We start from the raw sequence: 13,946 nt of genomic DNA on the forward strand, positions 1-13,946 counted from the left end.
CGGTCTAAGGAACTCTCAATTGAGGTGAAGCAGAACATCCTGAGGCTGAAAAAAAAGAAAAAATCCATCAGAGAGATAGCAGACATGCTTGGAGTAGCAAAATCAACAGTCGGATACATTCTGAGAAAAAAGGAATTGACTGGTGAGCTTAAGAACTCAAAAAGGCCTGGCGTCCACGGATGACAACAGTGGTGGATGATCGCCACATACTTTCTTTGGTGAAGAAGAACCCGTTCACAACATCAACTGAAGTCCAGAACACTCTCAGTGAAGTAGGTGTATCTGTCTCTAAGTTAACAGTAAAGAGAAGACTCCATGAAAGTAAATACAAAGGGTTCACATCTAGATGCAAACCATTCATCAATTCCAAAAATTGACAGGCCAGAGTTAAATTTGCTGAAAAACATCTCATGAAGCCAGCTCAGTTCTGGAAAAGTATTCTATGGACAGAAGAGACAAAGATCAACCTGTACCAGAATGATGGGAAGAAAAAAGTTTGGAGAAGAAAGGGAACGGCACATGATCCAAGGCACACCACATCCTCTGTAAAACATGGTGGAGGCAACGTGATGGCATGGGCATGCATGGCTTTCAATGGCACTGGGTCACTTGTGTTTATTGATGACATAACAGCAGACAAGAGTAGCCGGATGAATTCTGAAGTGTACCGGGATATACTTTCAGCCCAGATTCAGCCAAATGCCGCGAAGTTCATCGGACGGCGCTTCATAGTACAGATGCACAATGACCCCAAGCATACAGCCAAAGCTACCCAGGAGTTCATGAGTGCAAAAAAGTGGAACATTCTGCAATGGCCAAGTCAATCACCAGATCTTAACCCAATTGAGCATGCATTTCACTTGCTCAAATCTAGACTTAAGACGGAAAGACCCACAAACAAGCAAGACCTGAAGGCTGCGGCTGTAAAGGCCTGGCAAAGCATTAAGAAGGAGGAAACCCAGCGTTTGGTGATGTCCATGGGTTCCAGACTTAAGGCAGTGATTGCCTCCAAAGGATTCACAACAAAATATTGAAAATAAAAATATTTTGTTTGGGTTTGGTTTATTTGTCCAATTACTAGTTTTGACCTCCTAAAATGTGGAGTGTTTGTAAAGAAATGTGTACAATTCCTACAATTTCTATCAGATATTTTTGTTCAAACCTTCAAATTAAACGTTACAATCTGCACTTGAATTCTGTTGTAGAGGTTTCATTTCAAATACAATGTGGTGGCATGCAGAGCCCAACTCGCGAAAATTGTGTCACTGTCCAAATATTTCTGGACCTAACTGTATCACATACTATCTGTGCTGTTCTATTTGAATGCTGGTAATATATTTATTCTTATTTAAATATGGTAACCTACAGCATATGTGGCACTTTTGTTAGTCCAAATATAGCGCCGCGGCTGGTTGCATATGCGCAGAAACTGTTTATCTCAATATTCGCTTGTTTTCGGCGCTTCAGCTTATTGCGCATGCGCCGGCTACGAGACTTGCGCAGCTAGTGTGATTCTCCATACCGCCCGTTACCTGATGTGGCTAACGCATGTGCGCATGATATTTCCCGTGACTGTGATCACGTGGCAACATGGCATCTCGCACCGGGCGTCTTCCATCTCCATGGCATCCTTTCCTCGCCTCTTTCTCCACATGCTGGTAGGCAATTTTGTAATTATGGTGTACTATAAAAAGGCATGCTGTTCCTCTCATTGCACATCTCCCCTGAGGAAGCTACACTTTGTTTGTAGCGATACGCGTGGGGTTTATACCTCACCCCTCCATTCCTTGCCTGCACCCCTTAGTGTGTCCGTCCGTAGGTGGTATTGTATGTGTCATCTCTGCTTTAAATAATGTCCATTGTTGTTGATACTATTATTTTGCTAATCCACGTCGGTACTATCTGGGACTTTGATTTGTTTAATTGATTTTGTACTGTTCATCCTGTTTCTTGATGGTCCCAGTTTATGGACACTGTGCTCAAACCATTGCATCACTCCATTTCTGTGGGGCTTTGACATTTTGAGGGTGTGAGGTATTCTTTGGGTGTCACACCATTGGCACCCTTAGTGTGTGTTTCCTACAAGCTGTTTTGCTTTTTTAATTGATTTTAATTGTTTGCTGGTATGTGTGCCTATTCTATAATAAAGATTTTCTGTATATTTATCTATTTTGGTGATCCCACTTTTTTGCACATTTCTTTTTCTTTTGTTAATGCATTTTAGCTTACAAATGTGCTAAGTGGCTTTGATCCCTTCTTGCGTCTTTCATTATTTTTTGGTACCCTCCCTCTTTTGTCTTCTTTATACCCAGTAGTTCAACACTAAACAAAAAGTCGTGAATGTGAATAGTGTATAAGGTCCTAAAAATAGGGCAGTGGGCCAAGGCATGCGCCCCCCGTTCGTGATTATTTTTAGGTATATCACCATATGGGATAGAGGGACCTAATATTCCCTAATGTTTATCCCTACCTGGCAACGGAGGTGAATACACCTTAAAGTTTTTGGGTGCCCCCGTTCCTCGGTGGCTAGCCCTATATGCCCCTGTCACTATTTCTGGCCTATAACCACCACCAGTGCATTGTGTTGGGGTGATTAAGTGGTCATGCGTCACAAGTCATACGTCAAGACCTTAGGTAAGTCAGACACAGAGATTATTCATCCCCAGTACTCCAGTTAGTATAATTCTAAGGCTATCAGCCCTCAATCATTAATTCAGCTAGTAAACCATATTGTTAAGGGAGATATCTATAATGAAGTTCTGGGGAGATGTAAAAGGTCTTGACAGAAGGTATGATAGGCCCAACTGTCCTAGTACTTATCTTGCCAGGACCGTTATTACTCCCGACGCGTTTCTCCCCAGTATAGCGGGGTTCATCAGGGGAGATGTTTGTTTAGTGTTGAACTACTGGGTATGACCCCAAGGTTTTAGATTGGGAGTATTTTAATGAATATTTAATAAAATTGATGTTTTAGAGGTCTTTTCATGGTTATATGGTATTTCAGTTTAAGGAAAGTCAGTGCTCCTACATTGGCTGTGGATAGATATGTGCACTTGTCTGTTATGACAACCCCTGCCATGCTGAAAAAATGTTCAGATATAACACATGTCAGAGGGCAGGCCAGCACCTCCAAGGCATAAAGGTCAATATCAGGCCAGGTGTCCAATTTCGAGACCCAGAAGTTAAAAGGGGCAGACCCATTAGATTGCACCTCAAGATAATGTCCCCTCCTCTATAAGCTTTATGGCTGTGTGCAGTTCCTGCCACATACGAATGTATGGCCTGGTTTCAGGTTACTGCAACAGGCAATCACAGACGCCCATTCTCTGTGCTGGTGTCTGTGATTGCCTGCCATCACAGTACTGTAAAAATAATTAAATCATTAAAAAAATGACATAGCACTCCACAGTATTTTTGATGCTCAGTGCAGATAAAGAGGACGGCTATGGGCTGCCACCCCCATCTACCTGGCATTACCTTAGCTGGCAATCAAAATTCAGAGAAGCCCAATTTTCTTTTTAATTATTTAAATAAATATCTTAAAAAAAAATTTTGATGGCCAGCCAGGTAAAACCAGGCAGCGGGGGGCTGGAATCCTTCAGCACAGGGTGGCCCAAGCTGTCAGGGCCTCCCTCGCTGTGAATTGCAGCCCGTAGCCACTCCAGAAAATGGCGCATTCATAGAAGCGTACTTTTCAGGCATTTTACCCGGCTCGTCCAGTTGCCCTGCTGGCAGTGGCATGCTGGATAATAATGTCATTAGGGCTAGCTTTGTATTATTAGCTGGTACTAAACTCGAAATTCTTGGTGTCATGCCAAATTAGACATAGACACCATCAATTTTTAGGAAACACAACACATAAAAAAAATGTTTTATTAGAAATAAAACAAAAAAAAATTTAGAGACTCCATCTTTCTTATAAAAAAAATCCTTAGTCAGACGTAGTCCACAGGGAGAGCAATGTCAGATCTGCTTCATTGCTCTGTATAGACAAGCATCTCTACAGAGTGAGAAGCAGGCTGAGGCTACGGTTCCATTTACAATTTGCATGGGCGAGTGCAATCCGATAAAACATCGGAATGCTCTCACTCTAGTGCAAAACTATAGGGCAGTGTCCATCTGCGATTGATTTCTCATGCCATAGCGGCATGCAGAATGAATCTCAGCATGCTGCGTATGGCAGCGAGTCTCGGCTCATGCACCCGCATACAATTCTATGGGAGTGTGTGAAACATCGCACTGCACTTGCATGTAATCTGAGTGCAGTGAGATATGCACAGAGATAGGCAGCAGAGGAGATGGAGAGAAAGTGCCACCTCCCTCTTCTCCGCACCTGTGATGCGATTGTAAGATCGCATCAAAGTCGCATCACCCTCGCTGACACTTGCAGCAGAGGGACATTGGCATATTGCTTCCGATGCTCTCACATCGGAAGCTGTGTGCAAGTTGAACCATACCCCGACAGTGATAGTCAAAGTTCAATCGAGTCCATGACTAAGCCATGGACACGGGTGAACCCTGACACCACCGTGAACACAGCAGAGAAAAGCCGAAGACTGCCAAGTGATGACCAGTGCAGTGAATACCACAGAAAGTTAATGATCAGACCCGGAAGCAGAAGCGGTCAGGAGATAGTGGGTCTGCAGGACGTGTCGTGGGAATGGTAAGTATAATCATAATGTTTTTCAATAATGTGCTTTTTTTACAGCCCCTGGACCTGAACTGTAACACGGGTTTCCCAGGGAAACTCATGTTCGGGACCTTGTGCATGAACACTATGAACTTTACAGTTCGGGTTCGCCCATCCCTACTTATGAGAGATGATGTGTTTGAAGGAACTCTAAATGATAAGGAATTGAGATCTTGGAAAAGCTTCAAGTGGATCTGTGAAAACTTCTTAGGAAAAAATAAATCTCCAGAATATGTTGAAGGTGTGGGGGAACTGCTAAATGTATACTAGTGTCTTGGATGTCACATGTCTCTGAAAATGCACTTTTTACATTCACATTTAGATTTCTCCCCTCAAAATCTTTGGAATGTGAGGGATGAACAAGGCGAGTGGTTTTACCAGGACATTAAAGTAATGGAAGGCCCTTTGCGCACTTGCCAGTTTTTCCACGGATTTCCTGCGGTTTTGCTGCATGTTTCACTGCATGTTATGTTCATAACATCTCTGCAGTGATTCACCAGCAAAACCTATGGGAAAAGAAAATGCTGTGCGCACTATGTGGATTTTGATAGCTGCGTGTTTTGCTGCGGGATTCCCGCAGCAAAAACAATTGCATGTCACTTCTTTTCCACACGTCGCTGCGGGATTTCACTCCATTGACTGCAATGTAATCGTGAAATCCTGAAGGGAATAACGCAGGCAGCAAATTCTGTGCAGTTCATTGCGTTTTCCTGCATTATTCCGTCCGGTATTTCGCGGTTTACCTGCGGTAATGTTCATTGCTGCCTGTGGTTTGCAGGGAAGTGATGTCATTATGACAGGAAGAGGAAGCGGAGCAGAGTGTAAACACACACATCACAGACACAGACATAGATTACACACACAGATCACACACACACAGACATATAGAATACACATAGAAAGCAAACGGACATATAAAAAAAAAACATGTGGGCTCCGCCGTATTTTTACCTTCCAGCCAAGGTAAGCACACAGCGGCGGCCCAGTATTCTCAGGCTGGGGAGGGCGAGGGCCAGGGTTAATGCCCCCTTCCCTCCCACAGCCGAGAATATTAGCCCGCAGCTGCCCCGGGACTGTCGCATCTATTATGCGGCAGTACCGGAGTGTCCCCGGCTCTTCCAGATGCCGTGATGCGGTGACAATCCAGGCAATAACGAGTTAAATGGCAGCGGATCGCTGCCATTTAAGTCCAGGCTTGATCATGGCAGCGTCTATGAAACAGCTGACATGATCAACCCATAAGTAAAATGAATAAGCGGACACACCGAAAATCCTTTATTTTAAATAAAACACAAAAAAGCCCCTGGTTCACCCCTTTATTAACCCCCCTGAAACACACAGTTCCGGCGTAATCCACGTCCTCCGATGCTGGCATCCAGACACGATTGACACACAGCGCTGAATGCAACCTCGCAACGCGACAGCAGAGGTAACCACAGGTCATTTCCCACGGCCGGTAATGTGAACACACATTACCGCTCGGGAGAAATGCAGCGTGTGCTCACAGGGACTCTATCTACAGTTAGGTCCAGAAATATTTGGACAGTGACACAAGTTTTGTTATTTTAGCTGTTTAGAAAAACATGTTCAGAAATACAATTATATATATAATATGGGCTGAAAGTGCACACCCCCAGCTGCAATATGAGAGTTTTCACATCCAAATCGGAGAAAGGGTTTAGGAATCATAGCTCTGTAATGCATAGCCTCCTCTTTTTCAAGGGACCAAAGTAATTGGACAAGGGACTCTAAGGGCTGCAATTAACTTTGAAGGCGTCTCCCTCATTAACCTGTAATCAATGAAGTAGTTAAAAGGTCTGGGGTTGATTACAGGTGTGTGGTTTTGCATTTGGAAGCTGTTGCTGTGACCAGACAACATGCGGTCTAAGGAACTCTCAATTGAGGTGAAGCAGAACATCCTGAGGCTGAAAAAAAAGAAAAAATCCATCAGAGGGATAGCAGACATGCTTGGAGTAGCAAAATCAACAGTCGGGTACATTCTGAGAAAAACGGAATTGACTGGTGAGCTTGGGAACTCAATAAGGCCTGGGCGTCCACGGATGACAACAGTGGTGGATGATCGCCGCATACTTTCTTTGGTGAAGAAGAACCCGTTCACAACATCAACTGAAGTCCAGAACACTCTCAGTGAAGTAGGTGTATCTGTCTCTAAGTCAACAGTAAAGAGAAGACTCCATGAAAGTAAATACAAAGGGTTCACATCTAGATGCAAACCATTCATCAATTCCAAAAATAGACAGGCCAGAGTTAAATTTGCTGAAAAACACCTCATGAAGCCAGCTCAGTTTTGGAAAAGTATTCTATGGACAGATGAGACAAAGATCAACCTGTACCAGAATGATGGGAAGAAAAAACTTTGGAGAAGAAAGGGAACGGCACATGATCCAAGGCACACCACATCCTCTGTAAAACATGGTGGAGGCAACGTGATGGCATGGGCATGCATGGCTTTCAATGGCACTGGATCACTTGTGTTTATTGATGACATAACAGCAGACAAGAGTAGCCGGATGAATTCTGAAGTGTACCGGGATATACTTTCAGCCCAGATTCAGCCAAATGCCGCAAAGTTGATCGGACGGCGCTTCATAGTACAGATGGACAATGACACCAAGCATACAGCCAAAGCTACCCAGGAGTTCATGAGTGCAAAAAAGTGGAACATTCTGCAATGGCCAAGTCAATCACCAGATCTTAACCCAATTGAGCATGCATTTCACTTGCTCAAATCCAGACTTAAGACGGAAAGACCCACAAACAAGCAAGACCTGAAGGCTGCGGCTGTAAAGGCCTGGCAAAGCATTAAGAAGGAGGAAACCCAGCGTTTGGTGATGTCCATGGGTTCCAGACTTAAGGCAGTGATTGCCTCCAAAGGATTTGCAACAAAATATTGAAAATAAAAATATTTTGTTTGGGTTTGGTTTATTTGGCCAATTACTTTTGACCTCCTAAAATGTGGAGTGTTTGTAAAGAAATGTGTACAATTCCTACAATTTCTATCAGATATTTTTGTTCAAACCTTCAAATTAAACGTTACAATCTGCACTTGAATTCTGTTGTAGAGGTTTCATTTCAAATCCAATGTGGTGGCATGCAGAGCCCAACTCGCGAAAATTGTGTCACTGTCCAAATATTTCTGGACCTAACTGTATCTATCCCTCTATCTATCCCTCTATCTATTCTTCTATCTGTCTTCTATTCTTCTATCTGTCAAAGTTATCTGTTTACCTGTCTGCTATCTATCTCAGAAGGAAATTACTTTTTTTTTTTTTTTCCTTCAATGTGCTTTATTGCATTGAATGCATTAAAGCACATGTACCAACCCGCATGCGGCAAAACCGCGGCAATACCACGAACAATACCGCGGTAAAACCGCAGTAAACCGCGGCAAACCGCATGCGGTTTTCGGGTGCGGTTTGCCTCATTTTTTTACCGCGTGTGCGGTAATCTTTCAGACCCTGTGGAATTTTCTTAAGAAAATTCCGTTTTCCAGTGCGCACAGGGCCGAACACAGCTACCAGGGTTTTTGGAATGACTCAATGATGGCAGATTACTGTTGGATGTTATATAGGGACAACCCTCAAAAATCATATCAACGACAGTCTAATGTCAAGCACTTTTAATTTCTGCTCATATTTTGATTTCAAATTTGTATGTTAAATTATTCTGGTTCAATAAACCTGTTTTTTAAAGTGAAGCATTTTTTTTCTGATATGTAGATTACTGGTTTCTTAATGTCACCAGTATATTTTCTATACTTTATAATAATGATGCTGCTCCATGGAAACTATACCTGCTACTGAAAAACTATATACATTTTTTAAATCAAGACAAAAAGATGATTCAGAAAAGTGCAAAGTCACCTGCCATGATTACAAAAAATATTTTTTTGTAGATCTGTGTTATTTACTGTATATCTATATATTCCAGAACATTGAGCTTGAAACACCAAAAAGGAAAAGCCATGAAAGTAACAAGATCACTAGACATATTAACAATATGCAAATTATTAAACATGGAAACATATGTACGTATAAGCACCATTTGCACAAAAATCCCAACACTTACACACTTTGACATTGTGACACCCTGGACTAGTTGGGTCATCCCACATAGTCACACACAGCACCACACCCCCTCCCGATTAGGTAACACCAGTCAAACAAAAACCCTTGTCACCACCCTCCAGGTTTGATGTCCACACCAGGGGGGCTGAGCCAGGTGGTTGGCTCCACCCACTGAGGAGTTCACAGGCCTGGAGGCTGGAAAACACAGGAGTCAAGTGCAGGTTCTAGAGGAGTCGAATTCTAGGACGGAGGTAGAGCAGACAAGTTCACGGGCAGTCCTGTGTCCAGGCTGCCAAGAGACTACTAGGTGGCTGGGTCGGGGCCCAATCACCATTGGCAAGGAGGCAGACAGTGGTGGCCGCCTGCAGGAGACCGGGAAGACGACCGGTGGAACCATAAGGGACTGGGAAAGGTAGTGGCCCACCGGAACCGAACCAGGGAGCCACCTGGATACCGGAGCACCAGACAGGGTACTCAGACCCAGTACAAAGCCCTGAACCGACAGGGCCGAGTCGAATCAACTGATTTCAGACTGGATTTAAGGACCTATCCCACACAAGTCCCTTTAGAAGACAACAGCCCAACCATACAGGGTAAAGCCACCGCCAAGGCATAGAGACCTAAAGGGCCATTGTCTGCGGGCAAACGGGCTCCTACGGCACATACAAATGGGGAGCGGACTACCGGTGTCTAGGCATAGGAGTCAAACATTTACACACGGAGCTGCAGGAGAAAGGCGGAAAACACCAACCTATTCTGGGAGAAGCTGCAGCCGGCTGCGGGCCCCGTTCATCACTCCGTTTGGTTTACCAGATACTCCAGTGTCTTGTGTCAGATTGAGTACACCAGTGCCATCAGGCACCGCACCGCACCGCAACATGTCACCCTGCACCCCGACCCTCGCCTACCAGGCCCCGGGACCAACACCCCCTACCCACGGAGGGGTCAACACCTAGCTGCGCCATTACATCGCTCCTGGTAGCCCCCCATACCTTCACAGCAGCGGTGGTGTCTACAATCACCACAACCCGTGGGTGGCGTCACGAACTATCATTCCAAACCAAACCACCGTGGCCCCGGCCGTGGAACTCCTCACCCAAATCCCCGCGTGTAGCGCCAACTCCCTTGTAGAGCGACGTGACGCCCGGGTCCGTGAGAGGCTTGATCTACCACCCGGAGTATGAGCACGGATTCGAGCGGCTCGGCGGTCGCAGCCGAGCCCACAGGGTGGTACAACATGCTAACCATGAGGTAACTATTGGTTGTCTGAGGAATATTCTGCTATGATGAATGCACATGGGTGTACAAATTATCAAGCTCTTCTGCTGGTAGCTCCCAATTGCAATACAGATGTGCTTGATATTAAACAAGTCTGAAGATATTGGAAGCTATGGTAGCATATTCAGGCTACACAGTCTGCTTACAGTAGCACAAACAACTTGCAGCTTTATATTCTTGCGTTAAAAATGGCTTCTACGTTGCCTTGGATAACTCTCCATAGCATTGGTTCCTGTAACATCTGTGCATATTTGTGTTTCTGCTTCGGCCAGTAGGCTGCTGCGCACCTTTATTGCTTGTGGTGCATGATATCAACATTCCTAATTTTTCCAGGATTCTTTTGATGCTGCTTAATTTGGGATTAATTTTAGTGTAGTGTTTGATCACTGTTTTCTGAGAACACGTGGCAAGGCAGATGGCTAATTAAACCTCTAAAGCTCTGACACCTACTGCTAGTCATGAGCTATGCGGTCCTGACAGATAAGTCTGTGCTGTGCTCTTGTGTTTTGTGATGATTTATCCCCTTACTTGCTCTTTGACTACCCATTGGCTTTTGTCCCTAACATCTTAACTTTGACCCTACTTGGTGACCTTTCCTGTCTCTGGTTCACTCCTACAGACGGCAGGCCTATAGTTACATATACACAGCTAACATCAGCAACCCACTGCAGTGTTCAGTTTTCCCTACGCGAGACATTGGAACAGAAGCAGAAATATTCAGCCACTCCCCAACAAGCCCTAACTCTTAATAGCCACATTGCCAAATTCCTCACACTGGAAATGTTGCCGTTTCAGCTTGTGGAGAATGAGTCTTTCCGCAACCTCTTAGTAGCAGACATCCTTTGGTACTCAGTCCCCAGCAGCCACTATTTCTTCTTGTTTGCTGTCACTGCTTTAATCAAGCACGTGTCCAGCAACATCACCCATGCTCTGACAAACGTAGTTACTGGGAAGGTCCACTTAGCCACACATAGTCAAGTGCTTGTAGACAGGGGTGCTACATTTCTCTGATGGCACACTCGGTGAATCTGGTGGAAGCCGGGACAGAGTCGGACAATAAGATACCACAAAAAGGTTAGCAGACCCAATTTCCATCAGGGTTTCTCTGTCTTCGTTCACCAGTTACTGCACCCATCGTCCTTCTCCTCCTGCTTCTCATCCTTGGTTGAATTACCCTCCCCATCAGCCCAAGCTGGGAACACTGCAGCACTGCCTCAGTGAAGCGGCAACACGTACTGCTGACACTCATCTTTTTACTTGATAAAAGACACTCACAGCATCAGATCTGTTGAAAATTCAAACACACCAGACAGATCAGTGGCTCTCACTGCTGAACCTAGAACCAGGCCTGGTTGTGTGCAATAATGGATGTAAGGCTGGAGTCACACTTGCGAGAGACTCGCGCGAGTCTCACATCGCATCACCCGGCGTGGCAACACACTCTCCTGACTGGAGGAGGTCAGCTGCATGTATTTCTTTGCAGCTGAGATGCTCCTGTCCAGTGAGCTGCAGGCCATGTCGGGTGATGTGATGCAAGACTTGCACGAGTCTCTAACAAGTGTGACTCTGGCCTAATCTTGTGACTGCACTGAAGCTTGGCAAGCTAAACCACATTGCATGCCTGTCCCACATGCTTAAATTAGTTGTACAGCGGTTTCTGAAAACATTCCCAGACTTGCTGGAGCTACTTTTCAAGGTATGTCGCGTTTACGCCTGTTTCACAAAGTCAACTAGCGCTGCCACTGGTCTGGCACTGCTGCACAGTGCTTTCAATTTACTAAATGTTTTGCAACCTGCCCACATGCTAGAACTCAACATTACACATGTTGGCAAGGCATAGTGAGCAGCAGAGGGCTGTAGGTGTTTACCAGTTGGAAGTCCAATCAACCTTCACACATAACAACTGCCAAGTTGGCATGGATTATTTGTTTGTGGAAGAGAAAGCGCACATAGGGTCTTACCAGGTATAAGATTTCGCAAATATGGTACCAAAGTCACACTCACCTCTTAAAGCTGTGTCAGGCACAACTCCTTGATGCACATATATCAAAAAGTGGTCAGCAGCAGTCCCGAAGTGAGAGATAAAACAATATGGATAAAAGAAATACGGTTTTAATGCTGCGCTAGAAACCACATGAATCCAGGAGTATGTGATGAAATCCTTTTTCTTTATTTCGGCAGGTGAACACGTTTCAAAAACATATCCGTCTTCTTCATCAGGACAAAAGAACAGTCAAATTCTTTTGTGCTGATGAAGAAGACGGATATGTCTTTGAAACGCGTTCACATGCAGAAATAAAGAAAAAGGATTTCATCACATACTCATTTATTCATGTGGTTTCTAGTGCAGCATTAAACCCGGATTTCTTTTATCTATATTGTTTTATAAGTTGGCATGGATGTCTGACATCTGTGAGATTCTCCAAAACTTTGAGGACTCCACCAAGGTGCACAGCAGTGATGACGCCATAGCCAACCTAACCATCATGCTAAATTGTCTACTGAAACACTTGGAAGCTTTGCAGGTGGCTTCATCCCAACTTCTCAGCCCAGAACCGGAGTTAATCAGGAGGAGGATGCTGAGGAGGAGGAGGGACAGGAGTTGCTTGTGTTTGCTACAGAGGGAAATATCAATACCAGCTTCTTGTCTGTTCTTAGTGGATGGCCTGAAGAGGAGGAGCAGGAGGAGGAGAGACTGGAGGAGTTGGAGGAGATGATGCATAGTCTTCATCATGGTGGGGACTCTGAAAGGTTGCCTCTTGGTAGTCTTGCACACATGGCACAGTTCATGTTCTACAGCCTTTCCCAAGACCCTCGTATAGCACCCACTGGGCAAGGGGTTTAACTTTCCTCATCGCCAGGCCTGCTGATGTCAGGTCAGGGGATATCATGGGTAGTCCTACCCGGCTTCGTAGACCCATGTGTACAATAAAGAACGGGTGTAAATAATGGTGGAGGATTGTTTTGTGACGCCACCTGTAGTACGCGGCCAAGGAATTAGCCGCTGCTGCTGTTGCTGTCCTCCGGGGCTGATGGTAGTAGCAGCTAAGATGTTTCTGCTTCCCACATATGGAGCGAGCTCCTAGGAGGATAATGAGGGGAGTAGTAATGGCGGATGCAAGGAGAGGCAAACACAGTCTCTGCGGGTTCAATGTCTCTTTACTCACAGTCCTGGTTTCACCCGGAAGATGCCGGTCACCGCCGTGATGAGCCCCAGCCGATCGCAAGCAATTCAAGGTAACCGCTGGTGTTTTCCCTGTGAGTCCTTTCTGGTCGGGGTCCCTCCAATCCCGGTGTGTGGAATGTGGAACGGGCCGCGGGTGTTTCCTGCACTTTCCGCAGACCCTGGTATCCCAAGCTGCAGGTCCTATGGCACTCCCAGAAGTGTGAGGTAAAAGAAGATTGGACTGAGGTCCTAGTGTGTGCCTCACCCAAGCTGTGCCTGGGGCTAACTAACTATGTGTGAAGATGCTCCTTCCCTTTTCCCCAAGTGTTGCCCAAGGTGGCTGTCCTAGTGCCTGGGAAACTTCCATGCTTTGTAATGGTCAACCTCCCTGCCTACCCTAGGCCGTCCCCCCAGTGGGAGGGCACCTGACTGTGTGTGGTTGTGAATGTGAGAATCACCAGCGAATAACCTCTCCTCACCCGGGATGAGTACTAAATCTTAAGGGAGATGCAGTACCCTGTGGCGACTGAAGCTTCAGGGGCACCACATTCCCCCAACAGCAAATGGCAGCACTCCCGGGCTGCAAACAAACAAAGATAGTACACCGCAATTTTTGCATGCAATAACAGGTTAACAAATTTTCCCTTTTGGGATGCAGCATCAAACATTTCAACCATGTACCACTTAGCAAGAAAAATAATCAAGTGCAGCAAATAAAACAAAT

The sequence above is a fragment of the Anomaloglossus baeobatrachus genome, chromosome 7 (genome assembly GCF_048569485.1).
Source record: "Anomaloglossus baeobatrachus isolate aAnoBae1 chromosome 7, aAnoBae1.hap1, whole genome shotgun sequence".
In the NCBI taxonomy this organism is placed as follows: Eukaryota; Metazoa; Chordata; class Amphibia; order Anura; family Aromobatidae; genus Anomaloglossus; species Anomaloglossus baeobatrachus.